This window comes from Sphaerodactylus townsendi, linkage group LG06, assembly GCF_021028975.2.
Source record: "Sphaerodactylus townsendi isolate TG3544 linkage group LG06, MPM_Stown_v2.3, whole genome shotgun sequence".
Lineage (NCBI taxonomy): Eukaryota > Metazoa > Chordata > Lepidosauria > Squamata > Sphaerodactylidae > Sphaerodactylus > Sphaerodactylus townsendi.
Window position 1 is genome coordinate 84,614,394 of NC_059430.1, and position 13,823 is coordinate 84,628,216.

Below are 13,823 nucleotides of genomic sequence, written 5' to 3' on the forward strand. Positions count from 1 at the left end.
AGTTTAAACTCACTCAGTGCCATGTATAGATACCTGTAGTAGTGAACCTTACATCTAATAACTTGTACTGAAATGCTGAAATGCACTAGTGATACAACACAATCATTTAAAAAATATAAGAAAAAAGCTTCATCTTTGTTACCTCTTGATCCAGGCATATAGTCTTGCTATACCGCTCCATCTCAGTTGTGAAGCAGACTTGTATACATTCACATTGGCCAATGCCAAATGGAAATTGCATGCACTCCTCCACTGGAATGGGCTCATGCATGGTGATCCTCTGCCACAGTAGGCATCCTTTTAGTGCTTCCACAAGTTCAGCAAACATTTGCTGTGTCATGCAGAAATTGTAGAGCCATTGCTTGTCACCTCATAGTCCAAGCACAAACTTCTCCCACCAGACCATGCCCCTTAGGTACACCCAATAAGGATGGAACACACAGCTGCCAGGATGTACCTAAAACCAGTGATGGGATTCAAATAATTTAACAACCGGTTCTGGTGGTGGGATTCAAATAATTTAACAACTGGTTGTTTACAAGCACCATTTTAACAACCGGTTCTGCCGAAGTGGTGTGAACCTGCTGAATCCCATCACTGCATAAAACCATATAACTATGCCACATGTCTGCACAGAATCATGCTGTCTCTCAGAGCTCCCTGTCTTACTTGTGCTCTTTTCCTTGCCCTATAGGCCACTTCGTATAATGCTCGACATCTCACATGCATCTGTTGAATGTAACTAAAGAACAAAGCCTAAGAGTTTCTCAGAAAAAGAAAAATGCTTTGTCAGGGCTGTGGAGAACTGGATATAGGCACAGGCCAGATGGGATATGTAGGCCCCATTTCAGAATGTACTTTTCAAGTACTTTTGTATTCAACGTGATATACATATGATTTATGCATGGATATATCCATGTACATGTGGTGTATAATATACTTACAAGTAATAGAACAGAATGAAAGAAATAAAACTAACGACTAAGGAGCTGCTCATTTGGGACAAAATCACCACCACTTACAAGAAATTAAACAACTTATTTTTAGAACTATATGATCCAAGAAATCCAAATACAAACACAATGTCAAAAATACAAAGATTAACTCAGAACAGTACTGTAATGAGAAGTACCAAATACATTCTGTACTGGGAATTTCAGATCAGAAATGGGCATCATTTCTTCACACTTAGAAATGCTTCACATTTTTTTCTTTGGGAAAATTCATGAATAATATCAGTAAATGAGGCTGGGGCAGAGCAGGGGACCACACACCTAATAGCCTAGGCCCTAGGGGCTTATGAGCATCTTAATCCACCCCACCTGTTAGAAATAGAAGAGGCAGAATGAGTTACAATTCTATGAGATGTTTATCTGTAAAACTACAGCTTCTGCTGAGGCAAGTCAGCACTGTCCCTAGCTTCTGGTGTAACAACACCAAACATCTCATCAAACTTTTTCTGTACCCCCATGTTTCCCATGAATTGTCACTTAAATTGAGTACAGAGTTGATTTGTTATTTGCATTTTTAATATATTTTATCTGTATTAATCTTTCAAATGTTAATATTTAGTGCTAAAGGATTCCCCTTAACTCTCTTGGAGTAGGCCCCCTCAAAATTGTAGGCCCATGTCAACTGGCCCCACTGCCTTCCCTGCACCCACCCCTTCTGACTTGTGCATTGTCACCATCAAGAATTCCTCTGGCTCCTTCACAGTGTTGTTGAATGTTTCAATAGTGGAATCGAAACATGGAAATTCTTTAATTACAACATGGCAACTAGCAAGTAAATGCAAATCAGAGAATCTCCCAACCCACTGGCGACCCTTTTTCAAACAATCATCCCACCCAATCACAAAATATTTAAATTCCACATGGCATTTCAATAAAGCATCACTAGAACATATATGCACAAACTAAATAAATATTGGGGTTCCCTCTATAACGACACTCAAGAAAGCAGAGAGGTTATGCTTTTCAGGTACACTGAAAACAAAAGACAAAAAATGGGGTTGGGCTATGATGGTACCAACCACATCACATTAATGTCCTGCATGTCAGGGAAACTCCTGATTATTTTGCCTATGTGCAGAGGAAATGCACCACATAAAGTGACTCCCACAACAGCAAAATCGTGCAGAAAAGACAAAAATGTGGAAACTGAAGCCAAATCCAATCCTCTCAGTTTGACTATTCAGGAAATCAAGGATAAGCAGAGCATGCAGAAGAGGCCCTTATCTCCTAGCAACAAATTAGCTCTTCAGGCTAAGCTGGGACTTTTCAGTGCATTCCTTGTAAGGGCTGACTCCTCCTTTCCCTCTTTTTCCTTTTAAAGTCTCCCAGAAATCTGTGTTCCAACCTGCATTCTGAGAAACAGGAGGCAGCATGGGAGGAAACCTGTGGTAAGGTAGTTCTGTAAAAGTGCCTTAAAACAATGAAATAACAAAGAAATGAGCATACATTCAAACATAGCCATAAACTTTGCAGACTCAATCCAATTGCTTTCACAAATGATAGTTTTATTGCCTTCTGTCTGTAGCCTGAGTGTGTCACCAGTAGGGTAACCAGTTTCCTGTGGGGAAACGTCCTGCCCCTTTAATAAGAAGCTTAACAAGATGCCATTTTCCTGGTGATCTTATTTACCTCCATACTATGAAAAGCTCCTGTTGCCCATTTCCACACTTTAAGGTTCTCTTAAAGGGACAGGTCATTTTTCTCCAGGACTGTTGGCACCCATGTTCCTCAGTTAAGGGGGCACAACTTGCACCTCTCTAACAATGAAATCCTGAGGCCCACTGATTTCAAAAGCGTATGCTGGAGTCTCTATGGATTGTTAGTTTCTTGTTTTCCCAGATGAGTGAAAAATCTTAGTCAGTGCTCCCTTGTTTTTCAGTTTTCTTTTGCTTCAATGATGTTTCCTTCTGCAGCCTTCAGTTCAGAGGTGGATGGTCCAACAGTTTGGATTTTCCTCTTTTTTTAATGGTATATCATAATCTCTTTTAAAAGTACTGAAGCCATTTTCCAATCCTTTATTTTCCCTGCAGTGTATAAATCATATTTCACATTTTACAAAGTACCAGGCATATTGCAATTCTCTATAAAAGAGTACCTTGAGGCAATTTTGCATTCCAAACTCATAAATCTCATTGGTATTCTTTTAGCTCACCTATTGACAAAATGGTTCTTCAACTGGGTTTAAACCAGAGTTTTTTTTCTCAAGACAACTGAATCTCAGTGGACTTTCTGGTTCTTCCAGAAATAATGAAAAAGTTATGCAGGGGAAGTTGCTGTTTTGGGTGCAGTCTCTTTGGTAATGAGAACCAGCATCATTTTTTAAAAAATGCATAAGAAAGGGATTCTTTTAAGGCCCAATATGGAGTTTTTACTAAGATCAACGCTTATGAAGGTCTATACATGTTTTTCTTTTCAATGTCAAAGAAGGAGCGCTAAATCCCATGGATAATTATAGCGGACCCATGAGGAGCCTGCTATCACAGCATTAGTTGAGGAAGGGAAAGAGGCACCATGTGACCCAAAGTCCCAGAAGACCAGAGGCGTAGCGCCAGCGGGGTAGGGCGGGGTGGGGCGTGATGTCCCGGGTGGAGTTTCCCCTTACTCCACCTCTGCAGAAGACTGTTCATCTGTTTTGTCTGTTCATTTTGTCTGTTCATCTGTATGATAATCATATAACTAACAATAACATAACTTGCATTTCAGACTGTGAGCAAGAATCAAAGAGTCCCTGCTACTCTCTTGGAGGTAAGAGCGATGAAGAGGAAACAGGGGAAGCTAGGAAAGAAATCCGTGAAAGGCTTGAAGACAAATTTGGGTTTGCCTCACAACAATATGGAAAATGGCCCTAAAAACAACCCTGTTGCTTAGTGATACTATGTGTCATAAATAATGGCATGGAAATCCCTGACCCGGATGGTCCAAGCTAGCCCAATCTCATCAGATGTTGGAAGCTAAAGCAGCACTAGCCCTGATGGGTGCTATGGGAGATCACCAAGGGGGACTGGGGTTGTTTCACAGAAGGAGGTAATGACAAACCATCTCTGTTCATCTCTGGCCTTGGAAACCCTTTCAGTCACCCTAAGTTGGCTGTGACTTAATAGCACATTCCTCCAACAATCATAAAAAATAAAATATAAATTTCTTCAGTGTTAACCAGTGTTAGAGACCTTCATTTTATTTTGAGGAGGGGGAATACATCACAGAATTGCTTGGTAAGAGGGCCCCAAATCATAGCATATTAGAAGAACATCCTATTTTGAAAGGTTTGTATACCATTAGTACATTGGGTGTGATTCTAACATACTACCACCTCTATCTTTGAGGGACTGCAGATAATGCAAGGAGTCGGGGAAATGGAGTTTAATGGAGGCTGTTAACCTAAGTAGGCAGTCTCCACTTTTGTTGGGGGAATTAGCTGGACACAAGGAGTGAGAGGGTAACAGGAATCTATAACCTATGTATACCAGGATAGTCCTGGGTGAAAACTCTCAAATGAGCAGGTGGTTAATTAATAAGATTTTCATTAATAATAAAATAATTAAAAATGTTTTAACGTTGACTATGTTTTTTTGCTGTTTTAATTTTGTAATTTATTGTTGTTTGCTACCCTGAGCCCTGTTGGGAAGGGCAGGGTGTAAATATTAAATAAATAAATAAAACAAGGAATATATTTTAAGCATACACACACAATGCATATAAAAGCTGACTAAGAAAAAAGGGGGGAAAGCTGGAAAGGATTTCAGGGATGGGTAATAGTTAACAGTTTTGGTGAGATATCTAGGGAAGGCAGCACTTTGGAGGGAAATGACCAGCATTCCCAGGAGCATAGAAAAGAGTCCACATGCAAGTGGAGGTATGTGCATGGAAACAGAACACACACACACTATGAATGGCCAAAGGACCTATATTTATACCCTGAAATTGGTCCCAAGGTAGTATGAAGTGAACAGGCAGAAAAGCCAGAGACAAAGGATTGATTACTTTTCCGGGATTCCAACAAAAAGATAGGACAGGCTTGAGGAGTTGTCAGGACCCAAGAGAATGCCGGGGCTATTCTCCTGAATACTGATTTGCTACTGGGATGGGTGCAGGTTGAGTAAGTACTGTAATGGTCTATTCCAGAGGCGTAGGAAGTGGGGAAAGTGCCTGGTGTATCGGTGCATCCTCTGCCTCTGTCCCGCCCCGGAATGCCCCTGCCACACCCCCAGAATGCCCTCGGAACGCTCTCGCCACACCCTCACGGGTGTGTGCCTAGTGCGTTGCACCTCCCCCACCCCCTTGGAGCTATGCCTCTGGTCTGTTCAGAGCACTGATTAAATCATCTTAGGGTGACACAGTGGGGATTAGTTAGCTGCTTTGTCCAGCCTGGTAAAAAATTCAGCAGCCAACTGCCTTCCTGCCCAGGCTTGACCCACAAGATGGATCACAAAACTCTTTGAGAGACATTCATTTTGTGGGGAGCAGTGTGCTTTTATGCCAGTTTTGCCGCCCCCTCCCCCCATGCCTTCATGGCACCCCTTAGTGGGAGGAGGGAACTGACTGCTTACAAGTGAACACGCAGTATCAACAGCACAAAATACTCAAAGCAATAAGCATGGTAGACTGTGTGAAAAGCAGCCCTTGTGTGAACAGCCTTAAATATTCTGAAGCTATTTTTGCTGTCCATAAAAGTTTTAAAATGTAATGGCAGTGGAGTTAGCAAATGCGTGCCTATTTTTTAAACCTCATAGTTCATTCAAAATTCATAATGGTACAAATATAAAAAGCAATTTCCAGTAACATCTGAGCAATGATCTGAAATACAAAGCAAACATTAAAACATTTCCAAAGGAAAAGGGATCACAAAATGGATTTTATTGCTGAATTGTAGGATTTTTTTCATTCATTAAGATCAAGCCACAGTTCAGAAGCACTATGTAATATTTCTACAACATTGTAAAGCAATGCCACATTGTTGTTCTGGGTTCTTAAGACTCTCCCAGGAAGTGGCCAGTGGCTGCCATTATATATGGAGTTTGGAAGAACTCAAAATTAGCATAATGCTTCTCAAACTCTTTTCATGCAACATGATTCATCCCCATCTTTGAAAATTCTACACATTAGTCAGGGCAAAACAGATGAGGAAGACACATAATGAAAGATAGACATAGACTGCAGAATAGCAGCTGACGGAGGAGATGACATGCAGCGCAGTATCTAGAATGTTAAGTTTGAATTTGAACGTGCATGTGTGACACCAAGCCTCGCTCAACGATAAAACCTGTTGGAGAACCCGGGTGAGTCCCAAGGCATAAATAATATGTACATTAGTTGCACCCTGACCTGGATAGTTTAGGTAGCCTGATCTTGTCAGATCTCAGAAATTAAGCAAGGTCAGTGTCAGTACTTGGATGGACAACCATAAAAGGAGTTCAGGGTTGTTATGTTTGTCTCATGCCTTTAAACCCCTGCGGGATCACCATAAACCAGCAGTAACTTGAAAGCCAAAATTAATACATATTTTCATGAAAGGGATTTGAACTTATTGTGATGAAGGCTGGTATGTAAGAATAGCAGTTTGGGACACAGTGAAGCTTATTTCTGAGTAAATAGGCATTTTCTATTCCATTACTTTCTAAGGAACAGTGACAGCAGGGATGGGGAAAGTTATTGTGTATATGTATTCAGTTAATGTAGCAAAACTGTGCAGTCAGAAAAATGTGAAATTACATACATCTCTTTAAGTCAGTATATTGCAACTGAAAAAAAGAACTTAGTTTTACCGCAGCTTATTCACATGAATTTTGTAGTAGTAGAAGAAAACATAAATCTAGATAATACTAATCCCTGTTACAAGTGGCTAGCTAATTCTGCAGGCACGTGTTTGTAATTATGACACCATGGGTGTAGCCTGCCTTGCTGCACAGGAGAGATCTGCAGAAGTGTTTTGTTCCTTGCAAGACCACAGAAAAAGAAAAGAAAAAAACCAAGAAAATTGAGGAGTCAGATAGAAGCTTCCAACATAGACAGAGAGCGGCATCACACATATATACAGTGTGATTCTAGAAAAAAAGGGAAATACCACAACTCCCAGTGACCAGGCAGTCACCTTTACTCCAGCCTGGAATACAGGTTGGAACTGGTTGGTGGGAAGGGAGTTGCTTAATCCTTCCACAGTCAGTTATTCTCTCCTTGCAATGGGTTATAACTTATACCTTTTCCTATCTTACCACTCTGCTGAGGAATGTTCAAAATCTTCCTCCAGCTTAAGGAGCCATCCTCCAATTCAACTGGCTCTTCCTTGAACAAAAGAACCTCCTCAATTGGAAGAAGGTTCTTTGGAGGATAGTTGGATCCACCTGAAGCATTCTTCGTAGCTTAGCTTCTTGTCTCATAAACTGTTTGGGGGAAAATGCTGAAAAATAGATTGGGAATTATGGAATTAGCGATGGTGAAAATAAAAGGTTAAGCATTCCCTTCAACCTGGTTCTGCTTTCCAAAGGCTCACACGTTAATATTCTGATGCAAACCCAGGATGTGGCTCCTTTCTAAGGCAGAACTAAACGATGCTGAATTGCAAAGTCTTTGAAGGTGGATTAGACAGATTTATGGAAGAGGTCTGTCAGTGGCTACTGGCCAGATGACTAAAGGGAATACCAGCACCAGTAGGCAAAATCAGGTCAAGTCTTGGCCTCTATGCCCTGTTCAATGGTCCTCCAAACCAACTGCATGAAACAGGATGCTGAACTAGATGGATCACTGGTCTGAGCCATCAGGACTCCTTATCTTCTTATGATCGCTTAAGGAGGCCTGGCCAATGGAGATACAGTTGGCCCAGAGTTGGGTCCCTTGGTCTTAAGACCTTGTTGCTGAATGCCAGGTCAGTAAATGAAAACTTTACTGCCATTCAAACTGAATCGGCACATATGGTGGAGACATGGAGGAACAAAGCTGAGGATGTAAATTTGACCCAGCCCTGTCTTCTACGTTTCTCCATACAGCAGGAGGCTAGGCCAAGGGGATGGGAAGATGGGATTGTGGTGATGATTTCATCCATTTATTAAAGTGCCTCATCAAGCTGTCTGCCAGTTTTGAGGGTGAGCTCCTGAGGGTGAGCGAACAGGATAGGGTAGGGATTCTGCTGGTGAATCATGTAGTCGACCCACGCGGTCAGCGTAAGAACGAGACGAGACGCGGAGATAACATCTGGTGGAGATCGCCAGCAGCGGGAGACCGGAGGTCCGGTGGTTCTTGGGGCGAACTCCATTCCGCCGGTTCCTGGCACCTTTATTGCTATCCCGCCAGCGTAGGAGTATGACCGTGAGCCCGGGGAGAGCGCCGGAGGTCGGGAGATCAATGCATTTTACGACCATCCTACCACGCGGCGAGAGGAGCCGCACGTCCGAGCCTAATCCTCACCTGGGGCAAGATCATTGTCCCTGCGCTCGTGATTGAGTCGGCAGTTCATGACCAGGATCTATGGGGGATGAGGGAGTAGTGGCGGAGCGCGACCGCAGCCTAGGTCCGTATATGCCCCACCGTTTACTACGTGCACTGGGTCGCAGTGCACTACTACACTCCTCCTTTTTTTTACATTTTAGAAAAGGGGCCAAACGCCTAAGGGGCGATTTAAAGGGACGCTTTGTCTCCTCCGCCAGTTTGGTCGAAGCTGGGATCAAGCTGTTTGTGCACATTAGAACTTGGTTGCGGGTAAGGAAATTCGGTGCTTCACACGCGGCAATACCAGATACTTACAACCAAACAAGATCCGGATAATAAGGCACACAATTAAACCAACGCAGAGCCAGTACAATAGCACTCAACCATCCTCCCCGCAGCCAGCCCAGAGGCTGACCACCAATGGGGCAAACATCATACTTCAGATTAGATACAACTTCTTGCAGCCCAATGACTTCATGTGAATTAACCGGGAATTACCAGAAGATTAAAAAACACATATTATGTACATTCTCACAACCTGCGATGCAGCAACAACAAGTAATCAATGGCGTGTACCATTGTTCAGGGTCGCTGACGAAAGTTCCTGCTGTCGAGGCCAGGCATCCAGACGCGAGTAGAGCGATGGACCAAGAGCGGCACAGCCAGCCGCCAATAGTCTTAGGCGCATTGTGAGGAAGTTAGTCCCGGACTCCTAATGGGAGATCTAACTCCCGCCGAGGGCGCATCGCCGCCCGGCGAGGGAGGGTTTAAAAGGCAGGAGGCTGAGCCGGGCGGCGGCGGGCGTCCGGGCTCCCCCGGTGGAGCCTGGGTAGACAATGGTGAGGCGACTCGAGGCAGCAAGAGTTCCCGCAGGGAGCCATGGAATGTAGTTAACGCCCTTCCCCGCAGGTCCAGAACCAGCCCCTGGGGAGCAGGATGTTCCGAACACGGGGAATCCTCCATGTGTGTGCGTTCCAACTGGCCGAGCCGACGCATCGGGCCCGGTCGGTTCCTCGCTTGGCTGCGCCGTGATGCGGGCGAGGTGTTAGATTCGGTTACGACAGTCTTGGGTGACAAGGAGAGAGCGCCAGTCGGAGGAATAAACGACAACCGCCATAGAGCATCTGATGGATGATAGCATTCATGAAGGGCTCAGCCCAGACTAGGAAGTTCCGGTGCTTTGCAGACGGGGAGCAGGTGGCGGGAGCGGTGCTCCTACCTGCATCAGCCCAGGCAGAAAGATGAGACGCTGGCGTGGCAGCAACCGCCCCAGATGCTGGTCTGGTGAAAGTCACAGGGTGCCGACCGCCATCGGCAGGAGGCAGCAGAGCGGCAAAGGACGGTGGTCGCTGGGAGTTGCGGTGATGATCGCAGCAGAGCTACGCAGAGGTTCTCGGGTGTCTCGGGTGGTCTTGCGAGCGTTTAGGCCTGGCTGGTGGTCGCCGACGCCCCTGCGGTCATTCGGCCTTTAAGCATCGGGCGCACGGCTGCTCCTGTTGAGATCGCCAAGGATCCTAGAGAGATGCCCATCTCCTCGATGGGGTTGGTTTCTCCCGGCGCCACCGGTTGGCCTGTCATGGCTAATCGGAGTCCACGGAACCTGTGAAGAGGGACTGAACACACACCCCTTTCCCAGGTTACGTAATGGGTCCCGCCAGGTCAGCCCAGATGGATGGCGGAGATTGGGATCGAAAGTTAGTGTTTAGATTTAATATGGGAAGGAAGAAGGCTTGTTTTTTGCAGCCTGTGAAGGTTGCTTTTACCGCAACCCTCCTGGGGCCTACACCTCTTTCTTTGAAGTTGTTTCCATTGTGAGGGCAGGAGGTAGGCGACCCTGGTGGAATTCGGTTTTGTGAGCCATCAGGCGCGCCGGGCATGAACCCGAGCCTCGAGGGGAGGGAAACAGGCGGTCCTGGGGATTGTGGGTATGCATGCTTAATCAGCAACACAAAGGGGCTTTGGAAGCACCTTTTGGGGATGGGTGCATCCGGGAATGAAGCAATCCGCAATTAGAGGCAAATTCTATCACACAAAGGAAAAAGGAAGGGGGGGTCTTTGCAAGGAGTTGCACTTTACCGTGACCTTGAGGGCTAATGCAGGAAGCGGATGGTGCTAAGTTTTGTGATCGACTATCCTTGCTGTCACCGGTGACCGCCCTATAATGGCCGCCGAAAGCGTGGCAAACACCACCCACCCAACCAGAGGATCTGTGCTTACAAGCAGCAACCTCAGTATTAGGGGCATAATGGCGTAATCCGGGGCCTGGTCCGACAGTGCTACGGTGACGTGATCGGGCCCAGATTTTAATCCAGGAGGGCCAGTCACACTGGTCTCTCCGCTTTACTGGTCAAAAAACAGGAAGGTGCGAGGAGGGGAGAAGGAAATCGATGACCCTATGCCTACTTCTAATGTAAAGGGTGAGTCAGATGGATGAAGGAAAGGTTCTCAAGGAGAGGTTTGAAGAAAAGTTTTGAAGGTTTAAACTAAGATGGAGGCGGCTTGAAGAGGTCCCATCGGGTATCCTGGGAGCACGACGAAGCTGTGTCCCGCTGGTATGGATGCTGTAATGGGCTTGCCTTCAAGGCATTGGCACACATAATCAGAAGGAGAAAACTTTAATTAAATAATAATAAGAGCATAGCTGAAGCAATGAAAACTCTATGAGGGAAAACTTTAGGCCCCTGAAAGGGGCAAGACATACAGAACATACGAGGCATACAGAGCACATATATAAAGTAACGAGGAGGATTTAAAACCCTGATTTGAGATTTTGTTTCTGAGGTGCTGACGACTTTGTTGGCCACTGGGAGCCTTGAGCTTAGGGCTTTGCACAGGCTCAGAGGCTATGAGATCTGGGTCAACCCCACAGCCGGGAGGGCCAAGGGGCTTCTTCTTTCACACGAAGGACTTTTGGCTTAAGGCCATTGTGCGAAGCACTTCTTTCCATGCCTCACGTCCGCAGATTGGCTATGGGCATTCTGAGGAGGGCAAACGGGCAGTCCTCTTCCGGCCAGCATTCCTTTCTGCTGCATCCAGTGGACGGACTCTGCAGAGATTTTGAAATGCTGCAAGCGTCATGAGGTGCATGGTGACTTTGAAGTAGAAGGGGCTAGGCAGAGAAGTATAGACGTGAGAGGGGAGCTGCAGCAACGAGATTTAGATTAGCTGGAATCCTGATTAGACTCCAGCGAGCAGAGGCAGGGCGTTCCGTGAATCCTATGTTTCTGCAGGATGTTGTCCATACTTGATGTGGATGGCTCCTCGGTGCATGCCGGGGTCGATGACCCCTGGGATGATGAACAACCCCTGTTCAGCTGTGGGAAGCTGGCAAGACCAGCCTTAATGGTTCCGGGGATGGGATCACTATACTGAGCTGGAGCAGCCGGTGATCCCAAAGGGGGGAGCTCCGGGAAGGGTCGGAGGCGACCTGGTTCCTGGCTGGGAGATGCCCGGGCGCCGGGCCTCCCCAGCGGCATTGGGAGCCTGCCCTAGATCTCTCCTGGGGGTCTCCGCCTGGGGAGAGACCTCCCTCCTCCGGCCAGGGTTGTAGGCCCCGCTGGCAGCCTACAATTCCTCCGAAATGTCCTGGCTTTACCGCACTAAACACTGCTCTCTGGGCTGTCTCATGGCATGAGAGGGCGGGCGACTAGAAGGCTGGGCTTGATGGGCTGCACTGGCATCCGGGCAGCTTGAGCATGCCAGCCTGGGGTTCCTTCCAGGGCCTGTGGGATCGCTTATGCACTTCCAGCGGAGGCATGCTCTCTGGCAAGGCTGCTAAGGAGTTCGGCCTCTGGCCTCTGTCAACCTGCCTCCTTGAGGGCCTCCTGAGCCTGTTCAAGCACAAAACTCAGCAGGGTCTGGCCACATGGATATGGTCTCTGGCTGGCCGGGCATTGGGGACTTTGATAAATGCCTTAGGAAGACTCAGAGGCTAATCGCGGCGGGTGGCCCCAGGCAGGACAATCTGGATCGCTGGGATTGGCAAAAAAGCATCGAAACCATGCTTTTGATGGCGTGTGTAGGCGCCGCCAGAGGTGGTTGCTCTGTTGAAGCACCGTTGGCGGAATCCTCACTTTCCCAGACCACAAATTGTGCAGGGCTCAGGAGCATGAAAAGGTGGTTCCAGTCATCTGAACCATTAGGTGGTTCTCATGGCGGCTTCCATGCCTCCTCTCACGAGGGGCTAGTGACTTACGCCCCGCATTGCTTTGGCGGAGCTCGGTAAGGATGTTATAGCTTAGGGCGGTATCGACAGTCCGGCCGGATGACGCATCCTCTCAGTATCTGTGAAGTGGACGGGCACAATGCAAGAATATCGGCATCGGCCCCTCCGCTTCAGGGTTTCCTTCTTCTGCAGATCGCGGGCTACTACTGCTCTGCGAGAGTTTCGTCCCCGTGCCATTACTGCATGCTGACGGAGGTGCAGTGGCTTCGGAAATGAAGGCGGAGTAGGGAGTTGTCGCGGGAGAGCTTGAATCTGCGAAGGATGGGGCAGAAGGAGGACAGGCTACCCAATTTAGTGGATAGAGAAAAATCTCGGGTTGAAATTGAAGGTGAAAGATCGAAGGAGGGCTGCCCACGCAAGGGAGCCAGGTCTGCAGGCTGATGGCGACAAAACATTGTCTCTGCCGCAGCAGCTACACCGCTGAGGCTCTGTGCGAAGAGGCGCTCGATGTTTTCCCCAGTCCTTAAGATTCAATGTCCCCCCCTCTGGGTGCATCATGGACACTGAGCTTCACCTCAACCAATTTGCGCAGCTCCTTCTCTTTACGGGACCCTGCTGCATTTCGTTAACGCTTGGTTCGCCAACGTGCTTTGCCGCAAGTCTCTGCTTTTGCAAGCTCCCATACTCTCACCGTGTTCCGCCGGACGAGAGTGTCCTCTAGGACGCTGTTCTCTGGATGCTTCATCCAGAGGACAGGCGATACTCAAACGGTGGTCCCCGATGCCGATCCAGCTGACTTCGTATCGCCCTTCCCCTGGTGCCACGGTGAGCAGGGTGGAGACCGAGGATTCCCGGTTTCGCACTGCTTGTAGTCGGACTCCACGCTGCTGCAAGAACGAGACGAGACAGCCGGAGATAACATCTGGTGGAGATCGCCAGCAGCGGGAGACCGGAGGTCCGTGGTCCTAGCGAGTCTCCCGCCTGCCGGTTCCTGGCACCTTTTATTGTTATCCTATTGGGGGCGTGTAGGAGGGAGGACCGGGGGGAGTTCCGGGAGAGCGGGAGGTCGGGAGATCATCATGTGATGCATGATCTCATCTGGCTACGTGCGGAGAGGAGCGTACGCGTCTGAGCCTAATCCTCACCTGGGGGCAAGATCATTGTCCCTGCGCCCGGTGATTGAGTCAGGCAGTTCATGACCCGTGACTCATGGGGGGATGAGGAGT

At 47.3% G+C, this 13,823-nt stretch overlaps 1 long non-coding RNA gene across 1 annotated transcript; it reads left to right on the top strand.

Annotated features, from left to right (window-relative positions):
• Window positions 1-1,381: 1,381 nt before the first annotated feature.
• On the top strand, window positions 1,382-4,560 carry LOC125435736. The gene is made up of 2 exons (XR_007244906.1): window positions 1,382-2,401; window positions 3,717-4,560. It is a non-coding gene; the product is annotated as an uncharacterized LOC125435736 (long non-coding RNA).
• Window positions 4,561-13,823: the final 9,263 nt, after the last annotated feature.